The sequence below is a fragment of the Anolis sagrei genome, chromosome 4 (genome assembly GCF_037176765.1).
Source record: "Anolis sagrei isolate rAnoSag1 chromosome 4, rAnoSag1.mat, whole genome shotgun sequence".
NCBI lineage: Eukaryota > Metazoa > Chordata > Lepidosauria > Squamata > Dactyloidae > Anolis > Anolis sagrei.
The window spans coordinates 15662253-15674900 of NC_090024.1; the positions used below are offsets into that span (position 1 = coordinate 15662253).

Consider the following 12648-nt stretch of genomic DNA (forward strand, 5'->3'; position numbering starts at 1 on the left):
ATTCTGAGTTTGGAACACAGTTAACACAGAGAGTTATTGAAACTATTACTTTAATTTTTTTTTTTAAAAAAAGAAGTGTCGCAATACAAGCCAAAAGTATTTCTGTTCAGGAACATGGCTAACATTAATTGGAAACTATGAACGGCAGAAAAAAGAACTCATTGAGGGTTTTAGTTAATATAAATGTATATGAAGTATACAAGTATTCATTTGAAAGTACATATATGGGCATAAAATAAGATTCTAACATGTATAAATTGTATATATATAAATGCAAACTATGTCTAAGGGTGCTTGCACACTGTAGAATTAATGCAGTTTGTCACCACTTTACCTACCATGGTACACTGTTATGGAATCCTGGGAGGTGTAGTTTAGTGAGGCACCAACACTCTGGCAGAGAACCTTAAAGACCTTGTAAAACCACAACTCTCATGATTCTATAGCATTGAGTCATAGCAGTTAAGGTGGTGTCAAACTAAATTAATTCTACGGTGTAGATCAGTGGTTCTCAACCTGTGGGTTCCCAGATGTTTTGGCCTTCAACTCCCAGAAATCCTAACAGCTGGTAAACTGGCTGGCATTTCTGGGAATTGTAGGCCAAAACACCTGGGGACCCACAGGTTGAGAACCACTGGTGTAGATGCACCTAGGGCAGTCTCAAGAAAGTAGGTCAGTTCAGTATAGCACAGTTCTCTCTTTTTTGTGAGCACTGCTATCATTGCTTTCCAAGTATAATTAGAAAGAGGCATTGAGTCAATCCTATGCTTTTGCCAGATGTCTGTGACTCCCTCTGGGCCACTCGGTTTTCTGCTGCCCAAGATTTTCTGCTGTCCTTTAACTGTCTCCCTTAAAAGAAAACTATTTTAAGACTCTGGAAAAAAGCAAAGCAGAGCTCTATGGGATCCTGACTCATTTAAAGACAGTGGGTGCTATCCAGAGAAAGCTGAGCTAGTCTGGCTCTCACTTCATTTCATCACATGAAGGCAGTTAAAGCCACCTCCATATGGTGTCTTACTTATTTCTATGGCTTTCCATGATTTTCTCTCACCTGGCGTGGAGAGGTGTCATGCCAGAGCAATAGGGCTGCCAGGTGTCTCTTATTATAAGGCTCAAATACCAGGATCTTGTTTGATCTTGGAAGCTAAAAAGGGTGGTGCATTGTTGGTACTTGGAAGGGGACAATCAAGGACTAGCCGGTTCTGTAGACCAGAGTTTCTCCAACCCTGCTCCTTTAGATGTTTTGGACTTCAGTTCCCACAATTCCTAACAGCTGGTAAGCTGGCTGGGATTTCTGGGAGATGCAGTCCAAAACTCCTGGAGGTGCAGAGTTTGAGAGGCAAACCACCTCTGAATATAGGTTGTTGTAGGTTTTTCAGACCATATGGCCATGTTCCAGAAGCATTCTCTCCTGACGTTTTGCCTGCATTGATGGAAGGCAACCTCAGAGGTTCTGAAGTCTGTTGGAAACTAGGAAATTGCATTTATATAGCTATGGAATATCCATGGTGGGAGAAAGAACTCTTGTCTGTTGGAGCTCAGTGTAAATGTTTCAATTGGCCACCTTGATTAAAACAGGAGGGAATGCTTCTAGAACATGGCCATACAGCCCAAAAACCCCACAACTTAGTAATAGTTATTTCCAAGTTGTCAACCATAAATGGCATGATTTTTTTTACTGTCATTTATTGTTGTTTCGAAAACCTTGCAAAGCTACAAAGGAATTGTTACTCAGTGGTGACGGCTGATGCAAGTTCTTGTGCTACATAGTTATTTTCACCCACCCTATACATTTTTGGGAAGGTAACGGCGCTCCATGCAGTCATGCCAGCCACATGACCTTGGAGGTGTTTATGGACAACGCTGGCTCTTCGGCTTAGAAATGGAGATGAGCACCACACCCCAGAGTCAGACATGACTGGACTTAATGTCAGGGGACTACCTTTACCTTTATACATTTTTACAGCTTCACTGTGGCACGGTGGGTTAAACCATTGAGCTGCTAAACTTGTTGACCGAAAGGTCACAGGTTTGAATCCAAGGAGCGGCATGAGCTTCTGCTGTCAGCCCCAGCTTCTGCTAACGTAGCACTTCAAAAACATGCAAATGTGAGTAAATCAATAGGTATCACTCCGGTGAGAAGGTAATGGCACTCCATAAAGTCATGCTGGCCACATGACCTTGGAGGTGTCTACAGACAACGCCGGCTCTTCAGCTTAGAAATGGAGATGAGAGACGGACACAACTGGACATTGTCAGGGGAAAACCTTTTCCTATTATTATAGCATGGGAATTGCAGTTTTACAAGGTCTTTAGCCTTCCCTGACAAAGAGTGCTGGTGTCTCACCAAACTGCAGGTCCCAGTATTCCATAGCATTCGGTATGGCAGTTAAAAGTGTTGACGCAACATTGGTTTTGCATTCTCTTCAACATGTCCTTGAAACTACAAGTGAAATAATCTACAACCAAAGAAAAAGACATGGCACCTGGCGATTAAATGACGTATTATTGAAAGACCAAGAAACACAGCAAATAATTAGGACACACCTAATCAACTACTTTCAAACAAACGAAACAGAAGACGTAGAGATGCAAACAGTTTGGGATGCGGGAAAGGCAGTGATAAGAGGAATATGTATACAACAGATGGCAATAAGAAACAAGAAGAGAAACGAACAGATGCAAAAGATCAAAATGCAATTGGACGACGCAGAAAGCAAACTGAAACAAAATCCCAAAAATGCAAAACTGATTTACGAAATTGAGAAACTCCAAAAAGCAAGAATTGCGCTTGAAACAGAAATTATGGCAAAAAAATTAAAATTCGCGAAGCAAACATACTTTTACAATGCAAACAAAATAGGTACATGGTTGGCAAGGAGAATCGGGAAGAAGAAACAAAAGCAATTCATCACAAAGATCATCACCGAAAAAAGGGAGTACACAAAAGACAAAGATATCATAAACCAGTTCAACGAATACTACAGCAAGTTATACTCCAGAGAGGAATCCCAGATGAATGACATTACCGAATACCTAGGCAAACAAAAATTGGATAAAATCTCAGAAAAACACAGAGAGAATCTAAACAAAGAAATAACAAATCAAGAAATACAGAAAGCAATAAAGAAACTTGACGCCTCAAAAACACCGGGACCAGACGGTTTTACAGTCATGTATTACAAAACGTACGAAACAGAATTAATACCTAAAATGAAAAGATTGATGAACCAGGCACTAGAAACCAAAAAAATACCAAACACGTGGAGACAAGCAAAAATCATAATGATCCATAAAGAAGGAACAGAAAAAACGGACGTAAAAAACTACCGCCCGATATCCTTGCTCAACGTGGACTACAAAATATACGCAAGCATAATTGCGGAAAGGCTCAAAGTGTTTCTCGCTGAATGGATTCAAGAAGAACAAGCAGGCTTCCTGCCCCGTCGCCAAATAAAGGACAACATCAGGACAGTAGTCAACATCATCGAATATTACGAAAAAAACATTGACAAGGAATGTGCATTGCTCGCATTGGATGCCGAAAAGGCTTTTGATCGGATCAATTGGGAATTCTTCTTAGCACTAATTAAAGAACTTGATATGGGGTTCTATTTTATCAACTCAATAGAGTCAATATACAATATACAAGAAGCAAAAATAAGTGTAAATGGAAATACCACAAACAATATCCAAATTTCAAAAGGAACGAGACAAGGGTGCCCATTATCGCCGCTGCTCTTCATAATGTCCCTAGAGGTACTACTGAATAGTATAAGAAAAGATAACAGGCTCAAAGGAACAAGAATAAGGAAATATTCGTATAAGCTAAGAGCATTTGCGGATGATATAATATGTATAATCGAAGATCCAATCGAAAATTTTGAACTATGGATAAGAAAAATTGAAGAATTTGGAAAATTGGCAGGACTAAAGATAAATAAGAAGAAAACAAAATGGCTAACAAAAAATATTACCAAAGAACGACAGAAGATACTGGAAGAAAAGAGCGAGATTCAAGTAGTAGACAAAATAAAATACCTCGGAATAATATTAACAGCAAAGAATTCACACTTGCTTAAGAATAACTACGAGACAAAGTGGAAAGAGATAAAGAATGACATGGCAAAATGGCAACACCAGAATCTTTCAATGCTGGGTAGAATTTCGGCTATCAAGATGACAATACTCCCGAAGCTGCTATTCCTCTTCCAGGCCATCCCGATAATTAGAAACATGCAAGTAATCAAGAATTGGAACAAAGAGATATCAAAATTTGTATGGCGCGGGAAAAAACCAAGAATCAAATTCACAAGTCTAACTGAAAATAAAGAAAAAGGCGGACTGGGATTACCAGATTTACAATTATATCATGATGCTTGCGGACTGGAATGGGTAAAGGAATGGGCCATCCTAAACAACCAAAAAATCCTAACATTAGAAGGGCATGAACTACGCAGTGGATGGCACGCGTACCTATGGTACAATAAGAAGAGAATAGAAAAAAACTTTGGCAACCACTTCATAAGGTCATCCCTTATTAAAATCTGGGAAAAGTACAAAAATAAATTCCACCAAAGAACCCCTCTATGGATTTCCCCACTAGAGGCAACCCAAAGGAGAGAGTTAGGATGGGAAAAATGGCCGAGATACAAAGACATATTAAAACGAGACAGGGAAGGCCACAAGCTCAGAACGCTAGAAGAGATAAAATTATCATACGGAGATATAACGTGGTTCCAACATAGGCAACTAATAGAAGCATTCAACAAGGATAAGAAAGAAGGATTCGATGACAGAGAGAAACAATGGGAGAAAATAATGGTCACTGAGAGAAAAGGAATTACGAAACTCTACAAAATACTGCTAAACTGGAAATCGGACAAAAACAATATAGATAGCTATACTACAAAATGGACAGATATCCTGGGACACACCATAGACAAAACGGAATGGGAGAAAATATGGAAGACAAAGTTAAGATGGATCAATTCTTACAGCCTTAGAGAGAATTGGATAAAGATGATGTTCCAATGGTATTTAACACCAAACAAATTAGCCAAATACTATAAAAATGTCGACGAAAGGTGCTGGAAATGTAAGGAGAAAAAGGGCACCTTCCTACATCTCTGGTGGACATGCGAGAAGGTTAAAAAGTTTTGGTCAGAGATACACCGGACAATAACCAAAATACTGGACCTACAAATAGAAAAGAAGGCTCAATATTATCTACTAGGAATATTGGACTTTGAAACCGACACGAACACAGATAGACTTTTATTTCACATGGCCACGGCCGCAAGACTAGTAATAGCAAGTAAATGGAAAAGTGAAGAAATCCCTAACTTAGAAGATTGGAGACTAAAGTTAATGGACATAAGCAACATGGACACCTTAACGCAACATCTAAGATTAAAACAAACGATAAGGGCAAACAAAACAGATTGGTCCCCAATCAGAAAATATCTAGAGAGTAACTAAAGACACATGAAGAACAAGAAGAAAATAGGAAGAAGAAAGAAGAACCGCTTAGAGCACAACACTAGTACTAACCAAACTCGGGGAAGCAATGAGTAAACAAAAATTGAACTAAAAATACTAACACACTCCACGTCCCACGCCCCAACCACGTGCACACCCTCCCCCAAATCCCCTCCCCATGCCTCTCCTACAAGATGAGGGCCACCCATACCCCCCTCCAACTCCCCCGAAAACCCTCCCCATTCATAAGAAAGGAGCCTTACCCCCCCCAAACCCATCCCCGCTGCCCATCCCATTCCTTGCCCTCCCTCCCCAGCTTTTAAGATATAAGTAACATATCGATGATTAACATCTAATCGATGTACTGTCTATGAAAACTACAATAAAAATGATATAAAAAAAAAAAAAGAAACTACAAGTGATTTCTGGTTTTAGCGAATTCTTTCAAAATGAACTAAAATGATTTCCCCCCCATGTATATCACTAAATTTGAGTGCTACATCTATTCCCAGGATCACGTTAGCCCTAGCTAGCAGAGACTGGAAACAAGTTGGTTAACTGTGTAACATGTATGATATTCATAAAGTGTTGTTGTTCTATGTATTGTCGAAGGCTTTCATGGCCGGAATCACTGGGTTGTTGTAGGTTTTTTCGGGCTTTATGGCCATGGTCTAGAGGCATTCTCTCCTGACGTTTTGCCTGCATCTATGGCAAGCATCCTCAGAGGTAGTGAGGATGCTTGCCATAGATGCAGGCGAAACGTCAGGAGAGGATGCCTCTAGACCATGGCCATATAGCCCGAAAAAAACTACAACAACCCACATTCTGTTTTAGTACATTCTGTTTGTTCCTATATTACAACAACTTCTTCAATTTTTAAAAAAATCCTGTGTGCAGAAAGGTTTGTCCTCCACTTTGAAAAATGTGCTCCAGGCAGCATTTTGCTGATCCCTTAAAATATGTTTAAAACAACACAAATGTTTTATTAAGGGGCTTAATATTCTTTACTTGTCTTTGGTGGAGCTCTCACTGCAAAGCAGCTTAAGACTTAATAAAAACATGTGCTGGCTGTTCTTTCTTTTTTAAAAATAATAATAAATTAATTAATCCACCTCCGTTTATTAGCTTTTCCTCCCTTCTTGTTCTTCTGATGACCTCAAGATCAGCCATGTGAGAACATACATTCAAAAAGGCTTACTGTGAAGATTTTTCTGCATGGAGAAAGCTTTTCCTGATACTATACCATAGAACCATAGAGTTGGAAGAGACAACAAGAACCATCCAGTCCAACCTCCAACCATTCATAGAATCATAGAATCAAAGAGTTGGAAGAGACCTCATGGGCCATCCAGTCCAACCCCCTGCCAAGAAGCAGGAATATTGCATTCAAATCACCCCTGACAGATGGCCATCCAGCCCCTGTTTAAAAATACATTCAGGAAAATACAATAAATGATTCCCAACATACGGCCATTCAGCCTGTTTGAAAACATCCAAACAAAAAGCCTCTACGGCACATTCCCAGGCAGGAGCATATCTCACTTTCAAACAGCTCTTACTATCAGGAAGTTTTCTGTAGTTTGAACCCATTGCATCATATCCTATCACTTTATCACACCAGCCTGTTCTTTCATTGCAATCACATTGTTTAAGCAAATAGAAACTTAAAGTTATTGGAATCAGCAGTTTCACACATTACTGTAATTGCACAATGTGTGATTCAGTCATCCGTACATCCGTGCTTCCTACCCCTACACCAGTGTTTCTCAACCTGGGGGTCAGGACCCCTGGGGTGGGGGTCATGAGAGGGTTTCAGAGGTGGGTTGTTGTAGGTTTTTTTGGACTATATGGCCATGGTCTAGAGGCATTCTCCTGACGTTTCGGCTGCATCTATGGCAAGCATCCTCAGAGGATGCTTGCCATATATTCAGGTGAAACGTCAGAAGAGAATGCCTCTAGACCATGGCCATATAGCCCGAGAAAACCTACAACAACCCAGTGATTCCGGCCATGAAAGCCTTCGATGGTTTTAGAGGTGTCGTCAAAGACCATCAGAAATTATATATTTCTGACGGTCTTAGGAAACCCTTTGGCAGAGAAGGCTGAATATCTCTCCACCTGTCCTTCTCTTCCTTTTTGGAAACACACAGCAATTCCTCCCAGCAAAAGCCCTCCTCCTGCTATGATTGGCCGGCCTCTCAGTCAAGGGGAGGGCTGTTTCTGAGACCCCAAGTGGGGAGGGGAAAGCAGGCGTACTTGGCACATGGCAGTAAGGCAGTGAGGGAGAGCATGTGAGGCTGGAGGGAGGCTCGTGCAAGAGAGAGTCCCTTCAAGACATGGGGGTTCTGTGTGGGACGTTTGGCCCCATTCTTTTGTTGGAGGGGTTCAGAATGCTCTTTGATTGTAAATGGACTAAAAATCCAAGCAACTACAAATCTCAAATGCCAAGATCTATTTTCCCCAAACTTCTCTAGTGTTCACATTTTGGCATATTGAGTATTTGTACCAAGTTTGGTCCTGATCTATCACTGTCTGAGTCTACAGTGCTCTCTGGATGTAGGTGAACGACAACTCCAAAAATCAAGGTAAATGCCTATCAAACCCTTCCAGTACTTTTTTTTTTTTTTGGTCATGGGAGTTCTGTGTGCCAAGTTTGGTTCAATTCCATCATTGGTGGAGTTCAAAATGCACTTTGATTGTAGGTTAACTATAAATCCCAGCAACTACAATTCCCAAATGACAAAATCAACCCCCTCCCCCCAACCCCACCAGTATTCAACTTTGGGCATATTGGGCATTTGTGCCAAATTTGGTCCATTGAATGAAAATACATCCTGCATATCAGATATTTACATTACGATTCATAACAGTAGCAAAATTAGAGTTATGAAGTAGCAATGAAGATAATGTTATGGTTGAGGGTCACCACAACACAAAGAACTGTATTAAGGGCTCACGGCATTAGAAAGGTTGGGAACCACTTCCCTACACAATGCAAGTACCCTGTACATTTTTTTTATCTCCCGCCCCCAATTTTGCTGCAACTGTGCAATCACACCATTTCATCATTTTCAAGAGAACTTCCTCTGCTTCAGAATGGTATTCCACTGAACAGAGAAGAGCTCCCTTGGACTAAGATAAAGTCACTGTAGTCCCCACTGTGAACATCCCATTTCTATTGAGTGTGCCGAGGATTAGAGAAATGCCTGGCTATATGACTTTTTCCAGATTCAGTAAGAACTTCTAGAATTATAGAATCATAAAGTTGACAGGTACTAGAAGGGCCATCTTCTCTAACCCAATTCTACCGTGTAGGAACACACAATTAAAGGGATCACAACATATGTCCATCCAACCTCTGTTTGAAAACTTCCAGAAAGGGATACTTCACCACACTCCAAAGCAGCATGTTTCACTATCAGGAGGTCCTTCTCATCATTCAGTTCTAATCTCTTTCTCTACAGTTTGAATCTATTGTTCCCTGTCCTAGTCTCACTTTATCTCTCCCAAAGGAGACTCAACTTGTCCACATCCTTCTTGAACTAGGTTTCCAGAATTGGACATAGTATTCCAGGTGAGATCTGGTAACATAAATGGTCAACTGCAGCAAAGAATGCATTCATTTTGCATCTCATTACAGGGATATAACCAGCCACTTCTCTGATCTTGCATTGCTCTAACCAGATAGACATACAATAGCTTTGGGGAAGTGGGGCACCTATAGTGACTTTATGGTATATCCAGGAGTGGATGGATCACTAGCTGGAACATAGTTCCACATGCAGAATATTGTGCAATGCTGGCCCAGGAGTGTTGACATAGTAACACCCTTTCTCATTGGAAGCATTCCTTACAGCTTACTTACTTTACTTAAGCAATCCCTCGTTGTTTGAATAGATGGTCCTCCAAGTGTAGTATCCTGGCGGTGGGTCCGTAGGTGACTGTGGAGCCCTATTCTTGATCTGCATCTTCTCCCACAGTGAGGGCATTGGTTTCCAGGTGGAAGGCGGTCCTGGACCGGGTTGGCTTGACGTGCCTTCCTCTTGGCACGTTCTCTCTTTCATTCATGCCTCTTCAAATTCTGCAGCACTGCTGGTCACAGCTGACCTCCAACTGGAGCGCTCAAGGGCCAGGGCTTCCCAGTTCTCAGTGTCTATGCCAGAGTTTTTAAGGTTGGCTTTGAGCCCATCTTTAAATCTCTTTTCTTGTCCTCCAACATTCCGTTTTCCGTTCTTGAGTTCGGAATAGAGCAACTGCTTTGGGAGACGGTGGTCGGGCATCCAGACAACATGGCCAGTCCAGCGGAGTTGATGGTGGAGGACCATCCCTTCAATGCTGGTGGTCTTTGCTTCTTCCAGCACGCTGACATTTGTCCGCTTGTCTTCCCAAGAGATTTGCAGGATTTTTCAGAGGCAGCGCTAATGGAATTGTTCCAGGAGTTGCATGTGACATCTGTAGACTGTCCACGTCTCGCAGGTGTATAGCAGGGTTGGGAGGATAATAGCTTTATAAACAAGCACCTTGGTATCCCTATGGATGTCCCGGTCCTCAAACACTCTCTGCTTCATTCGGAAAAATATTGCACTTGCAGAGCTCAGGCAGTGTTGAATTTCAGTGTCAGTGTTGACTTCCTTACAGCATATGGGTGTGTATTTGTGAGTTAGGAAAAGACAGAGAGGAAATGCCCTACTATAGCAGTTGGAAAATTGCTTGACCTCAAAGTGACAGGAAACAAAGAATTTCCAGATCAATTCTCCCTTCCTGAATATGTATTGCACCACTCAGGTTAAGTAACTCTGGGCCACTGTCCCCATGCTCAACTTTCCTGTCTCGTTTCAACATTCAGATGCCCGAATTTGCAAATAATGTCATGATTCAGTGTTCATGAGGGAAATGACCCCAAAGATGAAGTAGTGATGGCTGGATCCCACTCTGTACTTTACTCGAGTTCTTCCTACTAGACTTCCCAACACAGTTAAGAGTCATGTTCTTTCCTACGTAACTATTCACTTGTTACTTCTGATCAGTGGCATGACTTTTTAACTCTCAAATCTGCTTTTCTTCCGCTACCGCTACCAAGAAGAGGAAATGACTCTTCAAATCAGAAGGAAGCTTTTTGGAACAAAGTGATTGATATTGCAGTTAGTGGTTTTTGAGAGGCAGGTTAATGTAGTAGGGTGAGCACTGGGTTATGAATCGAACAAGTAAAATTCTCTTATGTCTCAAAGGGGGACAAAAATGAGTCCCTTCTGAATAAATCTGCCTAAAAAATAAGCCTGTGATAGGGTCACCATAAGTAAGAAACAAGGCAAACACCAAGAAATAGTTTCACCTACTATGTTCACACAGAAGGATGTATCAGTGCCTGGAAAACAACTAAGTGCCAAAACAACTCCACCACAAGAAAAAAAACATCTAGTTATCTGTTTTAGTTGTCTTTCCCATAAGCAAAGACACACATTCTATGGTGTTTGATGCCTACTAGAACATGCTAGAGGTGGCATCAAGGTTTTACTAGAAGTGAACCTAACTACAAGGAGTTTACTACCAAATTTGAAGGCGTTACGAAAATTACATCACAACAGTACACTCTTTCTTCTGCTTGAAACTGAGGGATGCAACCTGAGAAGCCATCAAACTCACTCGGTCCCATTTAGAGGAATCTATCACCAGTTCCTGTTCAGTTATGAATAGTTTTTTGTTTCCTTTTATATTGAATCAGAACTAATTGTTGTAACAAGGAAAAACAATCCATCAAGTGTTCAATGTGTTGGTTTGTTTGTGTATGTTTGTGTCGTGTCAGGAGTGACTGCAAGTCGCTCCTGGTGTGAAAGAATTGGCCATCTGCAAGGATGTTGCCCAGGGGACGCCCGGATGATTTGATGTTTTTTATCATCCTTGTGGGAGGCTTCTCTCATGTCCCCGCATGAGGAGCTGGAGCTGATAGAGGGAGCTCATCCGCCTCTCCCCGGATTCGAACCTGCGACCTGTCGGTCTTCAGTCCTGCCGGCACAGGGGTTTAACCCACTCCGCCACCGGGGGCTCTGGTGTGTTGGTAATGTGTTGGTAAAACCGCAAGAGGTTTCTGTCAACCTGTAAAAGAAGCCATCCAAAATGCTGTGTCCTATCCCCAAAATAAGTACAGCACCTTGGATGGTCCCATTAAAATTGATACTAAAATCCAGAATATATTCCTATCTGCTGACTTTTCCATGTACTGCCCACACTCTTGGCTCTTAGATTTGACTATGACTTAGCATCATGACACAGCATGGCATCCTATGCTGCTCGAGATCTTGGGTGGAAGTTGAGGCTACAAATGCTATAAATACACTAATACCACCAACAGCAAAAGCCACCTAGAAATCGTCACAGTGGCCTCTGCACTGGAGGACTTTGTGGTTTCTGCTTACATCTACGGTTTCTGCTGCAGTCACCCAAACCCTGATATGAAAGTAGCATATCACAAACTTGCCCCCACCCCAACTAAGAACTCCAACAACAGGAACCTTGGCTTATGCAAGTGCGTCAAGCCCTTCCTCATTTCTGAGAGAGGAAGTATGTGTGTGGCTTGTTTAGCAAGTCCCTGCACTACATGATAGGCTGAACTTCCCCGAAGCTTCATTGCATACAGCTGCAAGCATTCGACCTAAAGTTGCTCTCCTTGTCCTGAAGTATCTCCATTCCATAGAAAAGTTGGATCCCAGTGGTGAGAAGAAACTGAGGACACTATGCTTGGCATCTGAACAAAAGGTAAGGATTACTGTAATGGCAGTTACATTCCCTCATTGCGTTTTCAGCACCAAGATCTCTTGCTCAGTCAAGTGAAGCTGGGCATGTTTCACTCAGAAAAAATAATAATATCAAGATCTAGTCGCCCTTCAGGTTGGTGCAAAGAAGAGTTTCATGCCATAAGAGGCCTAGGGCTTGTTTGTGTGTGTGTGGATGAGAGAGAGAGAGAGGTGGGGTTGGGAAAGTCACCACTGTTGATTTAAATCAGTGGTTCCCAACCATTTTTTTAACCACTTGACCAGGAACCACTTTGACCAGGGATCACTCTCCAATATTAGTACTAAATGGGTTACAAATCAGTTTTTGGTCAACTTTAGATTAGGTTTGGTTATTTGGGGTGCTGGCTCAGAAAATTGCATCAGGTAGACCACATCA

At 41.6% G+C, this 12648-nt stretch overlaps 2 protein-coding genes across 2 annotated transcripts in view; one reads left to right on the forward strand and one right to left on the reverse strand.

Annotated features, from left to right (window-relative positions):
* The window catches only part of TG (thyroglobulin), a 197148-nt gene that overhangs the window by 36820 nt on the left and 147680 nt on the right, over positions 1-12648 (reverse strand). The gene's annotated exons all lie outside the window — the stretch shown is intronic.
* The window catches only part of SLA (Src like adaptor), a 32178-nt gene continuing 31572 nt past the window's right edge, over positions 12043-12648 (forward strand). Inside the window, exon 1 of the mRNA XM_060771709.2 lies at positions 12043-12234. The gene's annotated coding sequence lies outside the window, so the exon portion shown is untranslated. The remainder of the gene's footprint in view (positions 12235-12648) is intronic.